Genomic DNA, 23364 nt, shown 5'->3' with positions numbered 1-23364 from the left:
ACTTGACTCTTAGTGCTATTGGATTGGATTTTTCTATTTACTAAATAAGTACTTTTTACCAACACCATTAGTAACACATTTTTTTCTACTGTAATTTTAAAAACATTTGATCCTGTTTTAGGTTATCAATTCGATCAATTTAATTCAATAAGAAAAAGCTGCATAAAAATTTTGAGAAAAACAGCTGACAACGGCAGAGCATTGAGACTAACAACATGCCTTTATATCTCAAGTAGCAACAGCATGTTTTTCTTCTTTTTAAAATAATTATACCATATTATCTTGCCAACTCATTATATAACCGGTCTTTATACAGAATAATATTGTTTAATGTTTTCTAATTTAAAAACAATTTGATGGTGTTAAGTGTCAATCTCAGTGTGATTAAACCTGAGAAAAAACTGTTAATACTGCAAAATATTATGAAACACTAATTGGATAAACAGTTTTAGTACTGATTTGTATCTGTGCTGTTCCACTGTTCAAGTTGATGTGATTTCAAAATATTGTCTGTTACGAAAAATTTATTATTTTACATTTTTATGCATTTTAATATTAATTATGTTTTCTCTTCAAATGTAAATCACATAATGCTCAAAAAAAAAACAAAAAAAAAAAACCAGAAAGCAGTCAATGAGTTTATTTAAAAATGGTGCATTTTGTAAATGTGATATTAATCAACATTAACATAGCAACGTTTATTTTTTTTGGGAATATACAAGGAAGCTTTATTTTTATTTTTTTCAGTTTTTGTCCTCTTAATTTTTTATTATGTTAAAATGAGAGAATTTCAATGAACACTTCTGCAAGGAAAGTGTATAACTGCAGAAACTATGAACTGAATACCCATAACTTACTGTCATTTTACTAGTTTGTTTTTAACATTCAACAGAGTGGCTTATAAATATTGAACATTATACTGTCGATGTGAGCAGGGACTGGGCTAAACGTCACATATCAAGATGGTAAAAATTAATTTTGTCAAACTGAATTCTTTATTTTTTTAATATATGATTTCTATTGCTTTGAAACGTGGGGTACCAGGTTCAAGACTTTCCTCTTTTCCTTTTCATACAGAAGAAATACTTCCAAACTATCTATACATTTCTTTTGACATTTTAGCCTGGAATAAGGTATGAAAGAAGTAATTTCGGGCATTAAAGTGTATAACATGCTTTGCAATTTACGCAATTTAAGACTTTTTTATGTAAAGCATTAGATTAATTAAGTAAAAATGAGGATAAAACATTATCAAGGGTAAATAGTTACATGAACACTAAAAATCTATAATTTCACTCTTTATAATATCATGTATGTATGTGGTAAGAGTAAAGATTACTGACTTTATCTAGTTTTGGTCTTAGTAGCTCAGCAAATCTTACTAGGCTGTAGAATTAAAATCATAGACTAAAATCATAAAAGGAATGTTATTTTGGTAATTGATTTTTTGTATTTGAATAAGATGCAAATTAATCAATATATGAACTTATAATCTACTTGCTTGGAAAGTTGCAAGATATGGAAATGGCTAGTGGACCATGAGTCTGAGACCTAGTCCACACTAACAGAAGAAAATTTGAAAATGAGTCTTTTTAAATTTATTTTGGCTTACCGTCAACACTGAAATGACATTTTAAACCAGCAAAAATGCTCTGTTTCAAAAACACTCTTCAAAGTGTGTAAATTTGAAAACGCTGGGTCTCGCACAGCATTGTGTGGCAGGGAACAACGGAGTGTTTGGAAAACCCTGACACCCGATTGTCACATGGTCAGGCACTGACTTCAGTTTGTTTTCACAATTCCCTTTGCAATCTCATATTTACTGTGAGTATAGACATTCCTTAACAAGTACTAAACCTTCAAACACTTCACTGTATTTGCCCGTCTGTATGTTCCAAGGCTTTGCCAGTCTTATACTCACCTGTAACCATTAAAAGCAGTTATATTTAATCGTCTGCCCAGACTAAGAAGTTCTTTTTGTTTTTTGGCCTTGCTTTTTTGGCATTTCATTTTACTTTACGTTTGCTCTATTAACCCTTTGTTTTGATGATAAACCGTGAATGTCCAATATGCAAAATGTATGTGTTATTTATATTTCACTGTCGATGACTAACTTAAATAAAGCAACCTGGAACTCTAGTGTAGATGGAAAATTTTTAAAGCCATGTTTTCAGATGTATTCATGTTAGTGTGGACTAAGCCTGAATCCAGGTATAGAACTCAAGCTCAAACTTTCATTACAGCATGGGTTAAATAAAAAACATACTTTGATACTATTGGAACATTTTTTGAGCATTCTAGAAGACTGGGTATGTGTGTCTGCGTTAAACATTTTGTGGACACAAGAAAAATGGACTAGATCTTATGAAATTCTGAGGACAGCTTGCACTTGTTAGTCTTACGAGCCGACTAGGCTTTGGGTGAGCTTCAAATGTTTAGCTATTAACTTTTGAAGCCGACATTTTTTTAAAACCAATACTGACAAAAGCCAAACCACTGCTCAGAGGTTCACAAAATTAGAGAACTTGTGAGGTATTTGAATGAAAGGATTTAGGATTTTGAAAAAAGACTTAAGTGAATTTTGAGTTCAATTCAAGTATTGAGCTTTGAGCTTTTAAAGTTTAAAATTTTCAAACTCAGTAGTCACAGCTGTTAAACTCACATATAAAGCAACATTTATTACGTTATACATTTATATATTTACCCAGATGCTTATTTATTTGATGGAGATACTGAACTTTTTTTTTTAAATAAACATATTTTTCTTCTTTGAGTTTTGAACTTGTCAATTTCAGTTAATGAGTTGGGATGCTAGACCAAGACCATGCCAGGTCCATAAGGGAATGTTTAGGTTTCAACTCCTTCTCCTCTAACTTCTAACATCTTAAATGAAACAAACCAACAGTATATAACTGAATACACAAGTAACAATGTTACTAGTAAATTGAAACTTTATTTTTATTTTCCTGTCCTCATTCTGTTGACTTGATTATTCTCTTAACTGGTAGCTCTGTATGAGTGTGAACGTGCCCTGCAACAGACATTTCCCTATTTTGGGGAGGCTCCTAACTTGTACATTCTTCTTGAAGCTGCTCAGATAGACTTTGGCACCCTATATTGGATTAAGTTAGTAGATATGTATCATGCATTTCATTTCTACTTAGAATATATGGAGGTCTTCACTGCATAATTAATGGATATGCAGCAGTTTTAAGTGGACCAAGTTCAAAGCAAGTACTAGAAATCATTACAGACTGGAATGTCAGCCATACTTATTTCATTTTGTATAACAAATAGGATAACTTGAATAGAAGAGGATAATTTAAACTACAGCCTGCTGCACATAAAAATATGGTTTGTGGTAGGACTTTGAAGGGGGTGCTTTGAAGCATTTTTGTCTGTCTGGTACTAAAAAGTTATTAACTTGAAAACATAGCGGGTTGAATATTTTAGGATAGGTAAAAATGGAGCAAATAGAAGGAAAGATCATGTATCATTTTTAGCATGTGTTATGGATGGAACACACCTACTGTAAATTAACGTGACCAAGTCAATTTGTAATTTAGATTTTCTTAACGATTTTGAATGGCGAAGAACAATATGAGGGTTATTGATTAGTTTATTTAAGTCTTATTTATTCATGAATTAAGGCAATGATCAAAAAAATGAATGACAACCGATTCACTGAAAGGATGATGAGGATGAGGTTAGGAGCACACACTGATACAGTGCATTGCCGCACCACCACACGACAAACCAACTCAGGATCCAGATTCGGGACATTTCTTGTTAAAATAATTTTGATGCTATAGGCTGCACCTCAAAATTTCATTGGAGTGTAAATATTTGTAAAATGTCTATGATATAAATGGAAATTTTTTGATACAAGAAATGTCAGTACTTTCTGACTGGCTATTGGTTTTCTACACCATAAAGAAAGATGTCAAGGCATTGTGTGTATTGCTGTTGCCTCCCATTGCTCAATTAAGTGGGTTTAGATTAGATTAGTTTAGATTAGACAAACTTTGTTAATCCCAAGGGGAAATTCACATGGATACATCCAATCAATCAATCAATCAATATACTAAATAAATAGAGTATATTGTGCAGATATTTCAAAATAAACTTAATGGATGTCTGATAGCAGCAGACAGAAAATACCCCAAGAGATGCTTCTTAGCACACTGTGGTGGAATGAGCCTGTGGCTAAAAGTGATCCAAAAGAAAGCCTCCTTAATGGGATGGAGGGTACTTTTCATGATGGCATTCAATTTTACCCCCATCCTCTTTTCTACACCAGCTTCCAGTGTGTCCAATGTTTGTCCTGTGATGATGCAGGCTTTCCTGAAAAGTTTCTTCAAGCATTGTACTTCTTTTGAGCTGCAGTTGCTTCCCCAGGAGACCATGCCATTGAATACTACACTGGCTACTACGGACTGATAGAACATTTCCAGCAGCTTGATGCACACATCTATAGATCCGAGCCTCATTAGCAAGTACAGTCTTCTCTGGCCCTTCTTGTACAGAGCCATTGTGTTGTCAGACCAGTCCAGTTTATTGTTCATAATATCATATCAGGTACATGTAGCTCAGCACCACTTCCACATCCTCACTCTAAATAATGACTGGTCCCAGAGGCTCCTTGGCACTCCTGAAGTCCACCACCAGCTCTTTTGTCTTGCTGATATTGAGTTGCTGGTTGTTCTCCCTGCACCACATGACAAAGTCCTCCACAACCTTCCTGTACTCTGTCTCATCTCCGTTATTAATGTAGCCTATTATGGACGAATCATCTGAAAATTTCTATGGATGGTAAGTGCTGGAAATCTGTTGTATAGAGGGTGAACAAGAAGGGAGACAGGACAATTCCCTCAGGTTCTCCATTATTACACACCATCATTTCTGACACACAGTCCCTCAGCCTCAGAAACGGCTGTCTGTTGGTCAGGTACTCCATGATCCAGGGTTGCAGTGAAAAAGGGCCTTTTCAAAGTTCCCAGATAGCAGAAATGATGCATATCCATGTTACCAGAGGACAAGGCAATTCCTGAAATATCCCTCATACCAACTACGTGTACAGTAAATAAAAATGTAGAAAAATAGGTTCCAAATGGAACTAGCAGATTTTGCTTATAAATACGAAGGACGAAACTATCATACACTGAATTGTGGAGGGAATGATTATCCAAAATTATTGTTATAGGTATTTCGATTTTTTCATGACTACAACTGGTCAGGAAAAGTTTTGAGTAAAAACTTTAGGATTTATAAAAGAATAACATTCTCACTATATAATGCTTCATGGCATTATGTTAACATTATTCTCTTCTAATACAGTATGAATGTATTTTGCTTGAAAAGCTTTTATTAAAATTGTGGGCTGTAAGTGTGCATTCTAAGAAAAAATACTTCATTTTTGGCACCTGAAAACTTTATTTGGTGCCTTAATTTTTCCATATAAAATCCACTTGCTACTTTCATGATTTTTTTCCCCTTGCTCCTTAGCATGCCAAATACAATTCATTCCCCGAGAAGACAGAACAAACATACATACAAGAACTAAATCATTTTTATTAAATTGTTTGATATTTACTTTTTGTGTTTTCAGTATTTCTTCTTTTATGAGTGTGCATGTTTATGAAAAATCATTTGTTAGTTTTAAAAGTTGTGGAGTTGCAACACGACTCTTTGTATAAAAATAATTTATTTCAATTAAGAATACTCAGAAACACTATTCTAATGAAATATTTGAACAAAGCCATATAAATAAATGAAGATGAATTACATTCAGAAAGGTTTATCTGCTAACATCCGTAAAATAGCACATAAATCTATGACTCAACGTTTGAGTTGAATAAAAGGATTCAATTATTAATAAAATGCACACTATTTAAAAATATATTAGTTTATTTTGTGCACTTGTAATGTGAATGTTGGACTTTAAATATTTCCACATTGAAAAATCCTATAGTTATAAAATACAGATTACAGAAAATGAACAGAAAGGATTAAATGAGTTGAGAAAATGGACAGACAGATGGAAAATAATTTTCAGTGCATTTGTTATTGTAAATTATTACAATAATTATTATAATAGTAATTATTATTACTATATATAAGAGAAGGCTCCATTTACATTGAGTAAAAACATATATTTGGAAATATTACATGCACAGAAAATACTGTACAGAATTAGCTTTTGTGTGGAAACTTAAAAGATTCCTAATCTTTGCATAATTTTTAATTAAGCTGTATACAAAAAAAAATCAGCGCCAAAACATCATGGTGCTGTACAATGCTGTTATTTCATTTCACTACTGCCTGACACGACATTTGGCTCATCAGACCGCAATGCTGACAGGACGCAGAATGATAAATGTTTGCTTGCTCATGTGTTGTGCCAAGCAAACATCAGAAGACCCTGGAGTTACTTCAGTTTTATTTTCATACTAATTAATCTTTTAAATATTTAGAATATAAAAGCAGTGCTAGGAATATAAGGGCTTCTTGATTAGTTTTTCCACAAATGTTTGTTTTTATTTTTGACACAAATCATTTGGAAAGACACACAAGTCAGGGCAAAATGATACTTCATTTATTTTATCATCAGTTTGGCATAATGCAACTTTTATTAATTTCCCTACTTCTATACTAATCATATATATATTACTAATAAATCATTGTAAAAGATGGCAATAAATAAAAGTTAATAAAACAATACAGTTTTGTAATTGATTGCTCTTTGTAGTTGGTGACAAAGAACAATGACTAATACATGTTTTTTGTGCTTTGCAAAGTTTTCTATTCCCCTGATCTCTTATAACTTGAAGCCTTTAGGATAGCTCTGAACAATATTTTAGCTGAAAGTAAGATATATAAAATGGTAAGCAGCAGTGGTTCAGCTTTAAATGCCAAATGATACCATCATGAAGTACATTAATAGCAATTCACTTAAAATCTATATTGATTTAATGATAGGATTTCAGGGGGGCCCAAAGTTATCCTAACAGCCTTAGGTGCAAAACAAGAACCCATCACGGGGCACATATATACATCCATCACATTGTTTTTTTTTTTTTATTTTAGGTTAACAGTTATCTATACTAACACACGAAGGGCATGTAAGATAACAATCCCACAACCTCTCAGAACAGTTACACAAAATCACTAACATGAACCCCATTGTAGACAATTATTTTATTGATAAATATAAATCTCTTTTATTTAATTTGCAAACACAAAAACATATTGTTGCCTCACATTTTCTAAGTTCACAGGCTATGTGTAATTGCTTTGATAAGTAAAAAATAGAAGATTAAATTTAGGTGGCAGACCCCAAACTGCAAGTATATTATTGTTTGGTATAAATACATTATAAGAATGTCTCAGAGACTAAAAAAGTATTACTTTAGTAAAGGCTGCTAGGCTTGTCTCAGAGATTTTCTTCTTTTTTGCTTAACAGCTAATACTACTGTCTTGAATAGTCTTATTTTTCTGATGATAGAGTGCTCAGGTGGTGGCTGGGTACCCAAGCGAGAGTTTTATGTTACATTTTGCATTTTTATTTGAAAAACTGGGTCCACGGGAGTTTATCTTTCTCTAGGACTTTCTATAATTAGCTGCTACAGCTAAACCTTATACATGTATGTGGCCTGTATCTTTGTACTTACTTTTTTGTGTGTTTTATGTAAAACTGAAGTGTGCAATTTAAAAATAACTTTATTTTACGCTATAACACTACCTGAACAATACACATTTCCAGATATTCGGTTTCATTCATTATTTTTGGCTACGGCAAGTCTGGGCTCTATGTTAATAACTTCCTTAAAAACTGAATACCTTTAAAAGTGAATCTTTACAATTAACACTGTGTATGTTTATTGTTAAGAGTAAAATGCAAATGTTCCCTTTCCACCCTGCATTTCACTTATATAAACATTTTGTGCATTTTGACTGTATTTTTAATGCTCATCTCTAATTTAACTTAAAATAAACTTTTAATAGAAATGACAATTTGATTTGTATCATTTAACTGTTTTTCTACTGTAAGATTTATTTTTAAGAGGTTACATCTTGTCACACATTTATACTCAAAGTAAAACTTCATAACTACAGTTTACTTTTTCAAAGCAAAAGTCAGACTACATTAGTTCACTGGTTACTGAATGAGGAGACCGTGATCATGCAATTGATTTCTTTAAGAGATTTACTTCTGAATTCTTTGGTTAGGCTGTTTGGTCAGGCTGATTAGGGCATGTCCACCTGCTTGCTATTATCCTTCCTTTCCTGTCACAATTAGTTATGGTAGCCAGGTTGGCCAGTGAGAAAGGCAACACGAGAGATAGAAATCATCAGGAAATAACATCAGTTATCCGGATTAGCCTACACTTAGCTTCATAACAGTGAAAATCCAGGAGACTAGAATTCTAGTACTAAAAATATTACATATGACAAAATGGCAAGAAACAGCAGAGTAAATCATTCACATGAACAGCATAATGAGTGCCATTTTAAGATTAAACACGTATGTTTAGTAATATTGAAGCTCTTGTATGAACAATGAGTCAGTAGCTCAGATGGAACTAATGCATACATGATGTACGAGTATACTACTTTCAGTTCTAAGCGTTCTGAGAATAATTAACCGGTTCAGAAACAAATGCAGATTGTCCAACTAAAGGGAAGATAATATTGAATAAAAAGATGTCCTTTTAATAGGTTTTTGTTTTTAATCAAATCAATTAAGAATTATTAAATGTGTCTTTAACCGACATGTATAATGTGTTTCAGGTTGCATTTGCATTACTGTATTGAAGCTTTTTTTCTAAGGGCTTAGCTCACAGAGTCAATATATCTGTTGTCTGCCTGGTCAATGGATTGTACACTTACTTCCTAGACAAGACATGTTATAACTGCTCTTCCTTGAGGGACAACCCACAATTGCTAAATGAAGTAAAGACACCACTTTTAAGAAGACAAACCTGATTCAAAATAATCAACAATGGCAGCAAATTGTATTTATTTATTTCACTCCCTTGAATCTCCAGCTGTTTTCTCATTTCTTGTGTATCATGTTATTTTTGAAAAAGAAGCCCTGGAAATTATGCCTAATATAAAGTTTCCTTTTTATTCTACAAGATATCTGAATACTCAGACCTGAAAGGAAAGTTCATAGTGGCAAGACAGACCAATCAACTTGGTGAACAATGTTCAATAGGCATCAATATTAGAGGTACAGAAATTAATTCAGTTTTAATTATATTAAAACTATAGAAGAATATTGTTTGTAACATTATAACATGATATTTCAATGCAGTTGCACTAATCGTATGCAATTTGTAATAATTCCTGTGGAAATATATTCCATTTTGAACTAATTTCCTTCTTTCCACTGTGGAAATTGTTCCAGTCTTCGTGCTCTTCACTAGCATATGCCGACAGAGCTCTCATTACTTGAAATGCAACAGCACACACTTAAAAACCATGAAAGCTTTTTCTCACAAAGGTTATTGTCTTAGTAAAACTCAGATTTTAAGTAGAAGTGAAAGTACAGAATAGGTAAGGTAGGGACATTTGTTCTCCTTTCACTTTATTGAAAGTGTTAATAATATAATACAAACAGCAAAGTACGAAAAAAAAAAACAACTATTCTGATTGTATGGTGAATATGTTTTATATGGACACATCTTGTTTGTACTTTGATTGAATTTCTGTTATGTTTGTCATTAATAATTTATGCTATTTTTTATAATCTTAATAGTTTATTGTTTCTTAACTTCAATTAATATACAATCATGTAAATACATTTTTTCGTGATGACGGTAAAGTCATATATAGTACTTTTATGATTAATGTTTAAAATGAATTAAATGAAACTGCCCACTGTTTCCCCACTAAATTAACTGCAATTCTGTTATTTCACTGGGAACTTAGAATTTCCTTTGTGTATTGGGAAGTAAATTATAAAAACCAGGCCGATGCTGATGGCTTGATGGAACTATGACTTTTATCACTCTCACATCCACTAGTGTCACAAGTCATGGCATCAATTATGTAAGAAAGACAGTTTGCTGTGAACTGTGTTAATACTAACTAAATACATGTGCCTGTTTTAAAGAGTTTATGAACTCAAACAGAGCCAGAACAGTTGAAAAGGGTCAATGTCAAAAATAGATGTCAATATTATACTATATTATACTATACCTTAATATATACAAATATAGCAATCGATGCTTCAGTTCATTCTCACACGTGCTTAATCCAACTTAATGTCACAGAAGTAGAAATATTAAAAAGGGAACTGCACTTTTATTGTCCAAAAATTTGAAGTGTCACCTTTAATAGGCCAAAAGCATAACGTTACAAGCCAGAAACAGCAGTCCATCAAAACAAGAATTATTAAACATTAAAAGATAACAAAGACAGAGTGATAATCCTCCAATATAATAAAAATAGAACAATGCCCTGTTTTGCTCAAAAGAAAATTAATAAATTCTAATCATATTACCAAATGCATTTTTGATGTAAAAGAGAAACTGTGTGCCCAAGTTATGCACTGTATTCTGTTACTGTAACAGTATGTTTTAAGTCTATAAAAACTGCGAGCCATAAAAGTAAAAATTAGAAAGTATTGTAAAACTCTTTTGTTGTAAATATGTGAAGAATCTGATAATACCATGTGAACATCATTTAGACATGTGCTTCTGTTGTCGTCTGTGAGACACATGGAGTGAAATAAAGAAAGCCAGTTGGTGTTACTAAATATACAGTATTTATACAACAACCATGCTTGAGTGTAAAATTTTAAGAAAGGGTGATTAAAATGGGATTTCGTAAATCAAGTACTGGCCACATTGTGTGGCCGACTAGTAAATATTAACAAGATATATACCCAAAAATGATTCTTCCCGAACATTGACCGTGCGATCTGCTACATAAAACTTTTTTGCAGTCTATTGTGAGTAAGAGTATAGCATTTTAAACTGGTTTGGAGAACATAAAGGAAAGCTGTTTCAAATAAAATATTGTGATGATTTTCAGACAGTAAACACTATGGCTATGACATGCAATTAGATGACAAAAATGTCGTCCTTACAAGACTTCCGTCTTGCATCTTAAGAGTATGTGTAGAGTAATGTGGTATAGATTGGAAACACTTGTTGTTCTGCTTATAACGTATACACTTTAAAATTTTGTTTATAAAGAAATTACAATTCCCTTACAGCTTGTTACTAATAATTCATACAATGTATTATTGTTAAGGTTTCGCTAGTATCATTATGGGTGGAATGAAAAGTAAATCTCAGTTTATATTTTATTCAAAAGTGCTGTATATTGAGAAAATTGGTAATAAATACATTGTTAAAAATAGTGTAAATAAATACAGTTTTCAATATAATGTATCCTTTTTGACATTGAAAGTTTTCTTTTAATATCAGCAGGAAATACCAGGAGCCACTACAGCCATTATAATGTTTCATTGTCATAGTACACTGCAGTAATGTCATGTTATTGTTCTTGTGAATTTATTATACATTTAAAACATTTTTACAAACCTAAATAGTTCAACATTCAGGATGGATCAGATAATAAACCACTTAACCTCTGCTTTGTTTCGGGGCCTAATCTGACGGAATTTTTAGGAACGGGGTTTGATACAGACATAACGAACAAACTTTGTATGTTACAGAAGTAGACAGCAAGCTGATAATCAGTTGCTTTACCATTTTAAAATGTAGAATAATAAACTATCATTGGCAATAGATGCTATTTATTTGAATTAAGAACTGTTAAGTTAATATTACCTCATTGAATTAGTTGACTTTAACAAAATGGTGCAGCAGGCTTTTCTTTCCAGTTATGGCAAATGTGAGAGCACAGTCTAAAGTAAATTGCTACTGTTGGATGGATGACTTTAGAATATGAAAATAAAAATCTGCTTTTGATGGAGGAATAAAATGAGGATTGTTGAAAGACAATAAAATAACAATTTGCACATAAAGCACATACGTGTCCAAACAAATGATAGTGTACCTTTTTTGCATTACATTTTGATTAGTTTTGCTTTTAGTTGATAATGAGAAACAGTTAAACTTCTCAGAAATGTATTTAGATTTCAGAGTTTTGTTTTTTTTAACATTGTATTAATAAAAAAAAATTCAAAATTGGGAACTGGCTGTATTAAGAAGCTGCATGTTACTGTCTCCTTATCCTTCAGTTAAAATACTATTGGTTTTGATATTATGGCACTTAGCCTGTGCATCATATGCACATGGAGGATGTGCATGCAAGCATATCATGTTACCATTAATTCATTTCACATTTTAATGCCAGTGGTAATCCAGATTAAAAATTAATTGCTATTAAATTTTTTCTGTTTCTTATGTAATGGTGCATATGAAAAGCAACAAATGAGGCATAAAACACATGTTAAACTGAATTGTAGCTGACATGTGTGCTGAATTATGGGAAATATACAGTAGGTGGGCTACAATAACAAGGTTATAGAAGAGGTTTTGTTTTTCAGTGAATACTTGGACCAAAATTAAATGTATTATTAAGTTTGCAATGAGTTGATGATAATGTTAAAAAACTAAAATCACGTAATGATTTTTTTTCAAGTACGTGTAGCCATTTATTTCCTGAAGCCTCCTCAATTGCAGGGCACTCTTTCACACACACCCACAGTCATTCATTCTGAGTTTATTAAAGTCAGCAGTCAGAGTTTTTGATTTTTTTATAAAACAGAATTGGATCAGTCATTTTGTTGGCTTTAAATTTTGTGATATTTTAAGAGAATCCTTCGCTCGCTTGCTTGTTCTTATGAGGATTTTTTGATTTACCTGGCTATGTACGGCACTTAAAAACTAAAGAATTTTATTTATGTTCCCAGTTTTGCAGGGTTTTGTGTTCACATTGATACATGCAGTAGTTATATTAACTGTGCTTTACATTTTATGCTGTTTTTTGTGGTGGTTTGTCATAAATTCTTCATGTGTACAATAACAGTTGATTGCCATAGTACGAGCTACAATGTCAAGCATTTAAAAACTTTAATGCTGTTACTTGTGAAAACACATTAATATTCTAAAAGGCAGATGTACTATTTTAAAAACTATAATAGACTTCTTAGTGTTCTTTGACTTTCAGAATGGCGGCTGAATGAAAACAGCAGAAATGACAAAGCGACAGGAATGAGGCCTGCTTGTCTCATTTCACCTGCCCAGCCGCACTGTACGTAAGCTTCACTGTGACTAGCACTTCTTGTTAAACCTCTGAATCAAACTCACACAAATCAGAATATAGGCCAAGTGCCGAAACAGCATAAATTATCACACATGTATTGAATCCCACATATTCTGCTACTATAGAAAAAACAGCACTGCATATAAAAGATAATGTAAATCAAGCCTACAGAAACCAAGAGGCCAGAACATAACGGCATACACAGTCCGATTTATTTCATGATTCAGTGCACCTACATTTCTACAAATGTCCGTGACAAAAATGGCAAATATAATTAGGCTGTTAAATTGTAACATGTTTCTGGCTTGTGATCTGACACAGGAGGAGAATGTAATTCCAACAGTTACAGTATTACAGTATGCAGCAATAAGGATTTCATTTTTGATCTTTCTCACGGAATGAGACTGCTTTTCTGGTCAAAGGTTTATACAGTAGGTCAGGGTTATGTGTTTCAGCGAGATGCAGCTGCAGCACGAGGTCTGCAGATATGAGCTGTCTGAGTCGCACCGCATAGGGGCTCAGTCCTCAGTTGACCTTGCATGCTTGCAAGCTTCACTGTGAGAAAAAAATCAAGATCACTCAGCAAGGAAGGCAGTATGAGTGTTTGAACAAAAGAGCTGGGAAATTAAAGAGAAAAATAAGGGGATCGTAAATTTCAACATATCAGTAATGCCTGCAGGGAGACTTTGCAATTTTTTTATATCTAAAGGAAAGCCTCATTTAAAGCTACTTTGACTACGCTCTGAAGACTTACTGCCATTAGTGTGTTCTCTGACTGTTTACTATTCCATTTTTGAATGCTTCACATTTATAACATGATATTTTCATGATGATTAATAGTATTTTATTATTTATTGTAATAATATTGCAAACAAATGACTTGAGCAGATAAGTTATACTTTAATCTTTAAGCAGTCATTTGTATCTTTATTTGTATCATTTATTACCTGCTTTTGCACAATGAGGAGCTAAAATAGAGTTAAATTATATTTTTCAATATTTAATCAATATATTATTTCACTCTTTAGTTTTACAATGACCTTTCTTTGATTGCACCGCGATGGACACTGTACATGCTGCACAGCATTAAAACTGCTGTGGTTGCTTCATTGATGCACGGATTACTTTTAACAATTACTCAATTAAATTGTATTCTTTTTATACTTTAATAATTACTTGGTCAACTTGAAACAGAAAATGGCAACATACAGCTAATTTTTCAAACAGTTACATCCTACATTTTATATACTAGTAAACTTAAAAAGCATTTTACAAAGCGACTACATTTATATAATAGGATGAATCAAATGTGAAATTAATTTTTGCACTAATAATGAAATGAAAATTTTCTATTCTATCATGCTTGTGTATCTTTTATTATTACTATTATTATTATTGCTGCACTTAGGCATTGTTCTGTGGAGTCTTCATTTTAATAACATGCCATAGTTTTTAGCAATAATTATTCTTATTATTATTAATTCATCAGGGGACTGTTAATTACAGCTCTGTAGTAACAAGATGCCACAGATTTTAGCAGAAATAATAATAATCACCATCATCATCATCATTATTACTCGGTTACGGAACTGTTATCTCAAGTTCTAGTATACCACACTTGTTAATAAAATCTTAAATGCAAATTATTAGTAAAAAATTGCATACACACCGCAGCTCACTATACAGCAATAAAATACAGTGTATAGGAAATAAAAATATTTAAAATAATATGACAAACCATCCTAGGAATGATTGCTAATAAGAGTTATTATTATATAAATTGTTCTATTTAGACAAACCAAATACTGTAAATCCCATTTAATAAAGTTCAATATTAGCAATTGCCCTTTTTAAAAGATTTTGCCTAGACCAACAAAACGCTTTAAATAAATCCAAACAGTGTGGAAATGTGGCTCTGCTTCTTATTATGGAATCGCCACCCACAGAAACAGCACAACCCAGCTCTAACCAAGTGAAGCACAGGCTGATGGATGAAGGTTGGTTTCAGAATTAAGTGCAGAAGGAAATCATAGATGCCCCCCACTCCCCCGACCAACTCCCCCCCACCAAAGGAAACCAGCATTTCTGGGAGACATGCAGGGAAAGGTGGCTGAGGTCAAACACAAGCGTACAGAGCCATTCCGCTCACGCTCAAGCTGTACTTTGTGCTGCTCTCAAGATGAAGAACAAACAGAGCTCTCCTGGACTTTTTTCTCTCAGTAGATTCCTACAGAAAGCTTCACTGGGTTGGATTTCTCATATTGCCCACAGAGATACTGCTCAGCTGATTCTATGCATTAAAAGATCACCATGATCATGCCCTTTGATAAGTCAGCATTCCTGTACTTTCTCCTGACCTCCTACCTTTTACATTTTTTCCCGCTTTTCTTGTGCTTTAAAATAAAATTTCTATCGTAAGGAAAAGATGCCTGAGCACCACTCACAGCTCCCAAGAGCCTAACCCGTGGACATAAAAGGCAAACGTCACAAGTTAGGGTCTCAGGGATTGAGAGGGGTGCATCTGAATTCCAGAAATAAAAAAAAGAGAAATAAAAATGCACTAATCTGTAGAAGAGAGCTTGAGTCCTAGTCTAACCCCAGCAACAGACAGGCAAATGGGCAAGATAAAAATATTAAGTAACCCCCACCACCTCACGGCACGACACTTAACCTCCACCCCACAGAAACCCCCCAAGCCGGTGCTCCTTACCTCCTAATACAGTGTCATTACAAGTGCAACCTAACAGCACCGCCAGACACAACACAGTCCCAGCCCCCACCACCACCCCAGACTAAACAATGCATTTCATTCAAACACCCCTGAGCCGCAGAGGTATTTTATTTAGGGAGCCTCTGCTCAGGTGCGTCTCTGTGCTGCTCACTCCTGGAAGCTCAGGGATAAGATTTTTAATTCAAATTGTCAACTTAACTTGCTGGTCTTTATTTTTTATTCTTTTGTTTTAAACTATGGACATACAGACATTGCAGTCTTCCTGTCATCAGGCAGAGGAGGTGGAAAAAAGAAAGAAAGAGAAGAGGAAAAAGGGAGGATCAGTATGCGGGAACAACCGGGGAGGCAGAGCTTGTAAAGTCTGTGCTGCAAATCATATAAAACCATAAATATCAGGTTTAAATGGCTAAATGACAGGCACTAGCTTATAGATGTGGGAGGGAAAGAAAGCAAGAACAAATCGCTTCAGAACTCACCCCTGTAGTAGCGAAGGACAGCGTCGTCTGGAGCAGCAAGGAGCAGGAACAGCTCAGGAGCCCGGAAAAAAAAAAATCTCAGATTTCAACTTTTTGTGTGTGCGTGTGGGTGTGTGTGTGACCCTCTGCAGGCATGTGGAATTCAGGCTAACGTCTGCAGGTGGTGAGCCACTGGACCTGCACACGCTTATGCACACACGCGAGAGAAAATAGGACGTGACATTACTCAGAACGTCTTTACATTCTTTACGCCGAGGACTGCAAGCAGTGAGAGTGACTAAGAGAAAAAAAAAGCAAGACAGAGAAAGAGAAAAAGTGAAATGTAGCGAAAAGGCAATCCAGCAGCACAGGCCAGATTGAAAGAAAAAAAAAAAAAGTTGTTTAGAACTGAATAATGAACCAAAAACGTAGCCATCTAGTTATCAGGAATAATGAGGGACTCGGCGATAGGAGGATGGAGGATGAGGAAAAAAATGAAGAAGATGAAGAAGAGGAAGAAGGAACAATGTCTCCAGTCTTCTGGCACAGGGGGCCTTCCATCAGTTGCTGCTCTGAAGTCAAGGCCAGGTTAACAAGTGCCAGCCGCAGCGTCTGGCTCAACACACAGACAGACAGACACAGGGGGATACAGGGAACCTGCACCCACTCTGGGTTCTCCGCTGCACATCCTTCTCTTCACCAGTTTGGCATTTTCAGGAAACAAAAAAAAAAAACACGCAAGAAAAAGTAACAAGAGCCCGACTAAAAGTGCAGAGTCCCAACACCTCTTCGAAAAGGCAACGAGAGACAAGGATGATGAAGGAGTGAAAGCAGAAAGAAGGAAAGAAAGAAAAAAGGATTGTGCCAACGCCTGTTGCTGCAGAATCTCTGTCTCTCATATTAGACTGCTCTCTCTCCCTCCCTGCCTGCCTCCCTCTCTCTCTCTCACCCTCCCTCTCTCTCTCTCTCTCTCTCTCCAGCAGTGTCTCCCCTTTTTTTTTTCTTTCCCTTACAAATCCCTTCCTTTTCAGCCCCCCGTCTGACTGTCTGGCTAAAACTGTGCATGCAAACAGCACCGGCACATACACCTACAAGTGTTACAGCAAAACTGTCACTGCTTCAAAGACCACTACTCACTCCCCCTCAGCACACATGCACTGGACATCAGGGTGCGCGCATGTGCGCACACACACCGGCACACACACAGGGAAAAAAAAACGAAGAAATATCATCCATTCATTTCCTTACACAGCTGAAAACATTTAGACCCTGAGGCCCTCATCTTTCCAGGAACAGTTAGTAGGTCAGATCCTGCTTTTGCATTCCCTGTGCTCAAGTGGCCCCCGTACGGTTCCCGCTGAATATCTGGACACTTCATTCTCACCTTAGCTGTTTTTTGGGGGGGGTAGGGTGGCAGTGGTCCACCACCAGTCAACAAGTAACCCACTCCTCTGCGTTCCTCCTGTCTCTTTCTCTGTCTCTTTCTTCCTTTGCCTCTCTTGCTTTCTTTCTCTCTCCCCCCTAAAGCAGTCAGACCCTTGCATCATTAAGACAATCTTATACAGAAAAAAAACCTTAGGCCCCTTAGACATAGCAGCTCAATGTGCCTGGCTTGCACAGGCAACATTTAATCGTTACTGGCTCCCTAGGCTGGGGGGAAAAAAAGGAAAAAAAAGGAGGGAGGATAGTGACGGACAACATGCATAAGGCACATTTCAGCGACAGGGGAAATTTTCAAGACCACAGTGCCCCCTTTCTTCCTCTCTTTCTTTCTTTCTCCTCTGTTTAGGCTTACAAAAATCCTTCACTGACTGCAATCAACAGCAGTGATTCATCTTTGTTGACCAACATGCAGATTTTCTTTTGCACTTTCTCTGGCCTCGACTCAATCACAAATCAATACCACTCTAATCACCTTCAGCCCTTTGTAAAGACACCCTACCTCGCATGCACACATTGCACAGTGCACCAACATCATTTATCATTCATTTCTTCTAAACAGATACTGCGGCTGCAGGTCTAATATTAGAATCTTTCCATAGTTACCTTCATCTTTTGGAGCCTGTATCTGGCAGCAGCATGCAGTTGGAAGCAGACAGACTTAAATAGATATTTTCAATATACCTCGATATATAAATAGGGGTGTGTGTGTATGTGTACATCTATGGATTTGAACACATGATTATGCACTCACTTTTGCAAATATGATTTCATTCTGTCGTATGAATCCTAGACATACCATGATGCTCTAATTCAGTTATAAAGGTTTTATTCATAGATTGATACTCCTGTGATAAAGTGTGTTTAATAAAATGTATTGAAAAATTAATGTTTATTTACATATTGATGGCCTGAAACTCTCATCTGGATAAGGAGGTTAGAAAATGCATGTATTAAAGCATAATTAATTGAAGATGATCATCATGTTTTACACTTATACAGGTAAATGTCTGTAAAATATATTTGTGTAGAAAATATACAGATAGGATTTTTGAAATAGTCTGTGTTCACATAAATACATCTCTTCATCCAACTTTAATCTGCAACATTGTGCTTAATAAAATATCATTTAAGTCAAACACAAGAATACCATACACGCTACGTAGCAATATTTGTTCAAAATAAATCCATCTCTGTCTGTCTGTCTTAAATAGTACCAGTTTTCTATCTGTGAGAAAGCACCTATATCCAATAAATGTTAATGTACTTTTTAATATCAGATGTTAAAATCATAATAGTTTTACAATGCATTGAGCATGCAGATTTGACATTGATAGTGTATATATCTTGTTATAAATACGTTATATGTTTAGATATTCTAAACGTATACACTTCCATATTTTATACAATATGTGTTAAAATAAATGCATACATCCATATACTGATGCCATGGCTTTTATGAAATATTGCAGTATATTTAAAACCATGCAAGTCTGAAACTGTTACGGGTATGTGATTGTTGTGTTGTAAACATGCAATATGTTAATATGTGTATACATTCTGTACATTTACAATAACATATTTTTATACAATACATGTGTACTAATAAATACATTCATCCAATTTCTGACCCTAAAATCTTTATTAAATATCAAAAGAGTATATGTTAAATAGCAGTACTCAGTTGCAAATATCCATTTCTATCTATCTATCTATCGTTTCACTTTAGCTTGTGTTAGTAATCAGCTGTCATAAATCATGTGCAATAAAATGAGCTGAAAACAATTATTTACTTAGTTATAAATAATAAGATGCTAAAATAACCAGGATACTCTATCCATCCTTTTTCTGAACCTCCATTTTCTTTTAAAGAATACTCAATTTATAATAAAAATATTGAAATTTATGTATTTATTTGTGATGGTGTGCAATTAGACATGTCAACATTAATATCATTTTATATTCAGAGATAATCTGACTTTATAATCATAATGTTTTCTTGTGAATGTACAGGTTATACTTTATGTAGCTATTCATTGGATGTGCACATATTTATACATGCATGCAGTGTTTATACCATTTAATATTTCTGCTCAGTGTGTGTGTATATTCATATATACATCGATCCATCCATTTCTGGAGCTGGACACTTTATTTAGTAACATTTTTACTGCATGTGCAACATTGTATCTGGTAGTGAAAAGTCGGCTTTATCGTTATGCTAAAATGTTTTACTGCAGCAGTCGGGTAATTTCAAATCTCCTCCTAAAACCCTCCTTTTCCTGTGAGCAAATCAGCTTCATGGGCTTTGTTTGTACATACAAAGAGAAAGCAGACTCAACTCTGAAACCATATTCAAATCTTAAAAAAGCAAAGAAATAAATTACATGCATTTTAAAGAAAGACGTTAACAATAAGTCTATTTCAGCAAGCTCATTTTTTTTCCTTGATGAATTATTGCATTTTACTACATATTCCTTTGTCTCTGCTGCTTTTTTTTTTTTTTGAATACTCCTTGGTGCTTAAATTGGTTGCAGTCTCATACTCTCTCACATGCAATCATGCCTTTTGTAACATATTGCTAATGTACACTAATTGAACAGCCAGAGAAATTAACTCATTAGCATCTTGCTGCCTGCTCTTTAGCGATTCCTCTGCAAGTTTAACCCTTCCCCCCCCTCCCCCCATACATACATGCTAAACACCTAACAGGTCCAGGATGTGCACATTCCTCAACCCCGGCCTGTTTCAAATCCCTCTCAGATTTACACGCTGCTGCCATCAGAGAGTGGCAATATTAGGCTGCCGCAGACAGCTGGAAGAAAGGAGAATAAAGAGAGAGGGAGAGAGACTATAATGCCAGTGTAATTTAACCAGTTGATGACAGCAATGAATCTAAATTGCATGCCTGATTTTGGATGATACAACCGGTTTATTAAAAGACACATTTAAATAATGTAATACTGTCCTTTGGAACCATTGTGTAGGCATGTGGCAGCAAGCTTGCAAAACCCTTTAAAAATAAAACAAAACGTATTAATTTATTTATACTCATTCCATCATACTTTTGTTATCACTCATTTGCTTAAAGGCAGTCATGTTGCTGAGATTGCTGAAATTATAAACCAAACCAGCCTGCTCCTTGCTAGTTTGCCATACCTAATCCATGTGATCTTAACCTCCTGAATTCATGCTCTGAAAAAATCACATTTCAGTTCCACGGGCATACATATAGATACCTTTGGCCATGGATGTTAGTATCGATTTTTTGAATGGACACACTTATTATCATCCAGTCTACTGCAGGATGGAATCTGTATGGAAGGGGGCTTCCTTGCTTCTCCAAGGCCATGCTGTCTGAAAGAGCAGGTGTGGTGTTACATGATCTTCATGTTCACTCTTATTCTTCAGGCTTTCCCATCTCCTCTATTTCATGCAGTCTGCCTTCTTTTGCAAATTTCTGTAAAAATGCTTGCTGCTATCCAGCCACTAGCACAGAAGAGTTAATGTGTCGGAGCACAAAAGCAGCACTAAGCCACATGCTGGCAAGGGGTGCTGTCTCAGTAACAATGAGCCCAGCTAGCTAGTCTGCTGGGACAGTGGCTCAGAGATACAAGAATTTCAGCATCAGCAGACTTGTTAACTCTGCATCCCAGCTGTGCCCAGCGGTATTTAGCAGGGAGATGTGAACCATGCACTGTAGCCGGCGGTGAGGTTCATTAGCAAGAAGACAGCAGACACATACTCACACCCACCCAGCGCAACCCCCACTTTCATCCACCACTGCACTACCACTATAAGACAAAAGCGGATAAAGAGAAATTACTAATTCTGCTATTTCAGCCTGAAAATGGATTCCTGAGAGCCCTGAGTGCCGCATTGTGAAGTTGCTTTAATAAATCCCTTTAACTTTCAAGTGGCGGCACTGTTTAGCTCATAAAGTGTCTGGAAGGGAAAAAGACTTAAAGATGGAATAGGCAGGTGCTTCCCTTGACCAAAGAAAGGAAAAGCTAGTATACTCTTAAGGAGCTCAAGATGCTGATGCTGGATGCCAGTCTGCTGATTTCTAAGGAATGTCTCAGATGACTATTGTCTGCTATTAAATAAAATATACTGCGGAGCTTTTGAAAATGATCTAATAAAATAAACTCAAGAATGCCTGAGATGTGATCACTGACATGGCACCTTATATTTTTTATTAGCATATACAACTGCAAAATAAAATAGTGTCAGTTTTTCTGATCCTTCATAGTAAGCATTACATAGAAGGTAGTACTGTAGAAACTTATATAAAATAATCAAGAACAGCATGGTGGGTTATGTGATGGTCATTTTTAGCTTTGTGGTCTGTGAATAAAGGAGTGTAGAATATCATAATAACATTTTTAAGCTTTTACCCATTTTCCTGTGGTGATTATTGCAGCTTAAAAGTTTGGCAAATATCAGGATGTGAAGCACCAAATTTTGTTCAGGGTGGCAGTACATCATAAGACACACCAAATACAGATACACTAGTCACCAATTAGCTTAATATTAGAGGGCTACTCCAACCAAATATATTTTTTTTTATACATTACTTACCCCAAATGTAGTGGTGGCCACGAAAAAAATTTAATGCCATGTTTTCATGAAGAAAGCACAAAGAAAACCTTTGGGTTGAATAGTGACCAATCCTAGACAACAGCAAATGTGAAAAACATCAAAGCAAAAATGAAAAATAAAAACTCTTCTGTAACTCTAATTTCATAATCCCCATGTCTGTTATCAGTTAGCATACTTAAAACGTTCAAAATGCATGTTTTTTCCCTAAAATATTATTATTAATACTCCAAAAATCTCAGCATAAAAGACAAACAGGAAAGACACATTCCATTAATTCTGTGCTTTTAAATTAAAGATCCTCCCCCTTCTCATTCATCAATAATCCTGTCTTGAGTTCAAAAGTAGAGAATTATGGGAATGAGAATAAGAAACAATTGGAAAAAAAATAAGAAGAATAAGAAGCATAGCAACTGAAGAACATTCCACTTCTTTGCCTTAAAAGGCACTTGGCTTGCTTTCACAGTATGTTTTTGGCTCATTGTCCATCTGTACTGTGAAGCATCGTCCTATCAGTTTTGCTGCATTTGGCTGAATCTGAGCAACACTAATGATTGACTTCCATTCACGTCCATGCATGATCATGCCATATAACTTCCTTCCACTATGTTTCACAGATGATGTGGTATTCATTGGGTCATGAGTCATTTCTTCTCTTCTCCACACTCTTCAGATTTCTGGTAAATTTTGATCTTAGTTTACTTTGTACAAAGAAAATTCTTGTTGTTTGCCAGTGTTTTGCACCTTGTAGTAAACCCTCTGTCTTTACTTTCATGAAGCATTCTCTTGATTGTAGACTTTGGCAATGGTAGGTCTACCTCCTGTAGAGTGTTCTTGGTTTGGCTAAATGTTGTGAAGGGGTTCTTCTTCAGCAAGAACTGAATTCAGCTATCA

The sequence above is a fragment of the Polypterus senegalus genome, chromosome 9 (assembly GCF_016835505.1).
Source record: "Polypterus senegalus isolate Bchr_013 chromosome 9, ASM1683550v1, whole genome shotgun sequence".
In the NCBI taxonomy this organism is placed as follows: domain Eukaryota; kingdom Metazoa; phylum Chordata; class Cladistia; order Polypteriformes; family Polypteridae; genus Polypterus; species Polypterus senegalus.
This window is presented reverse-complemented; position numbering follows the sequence as displayed.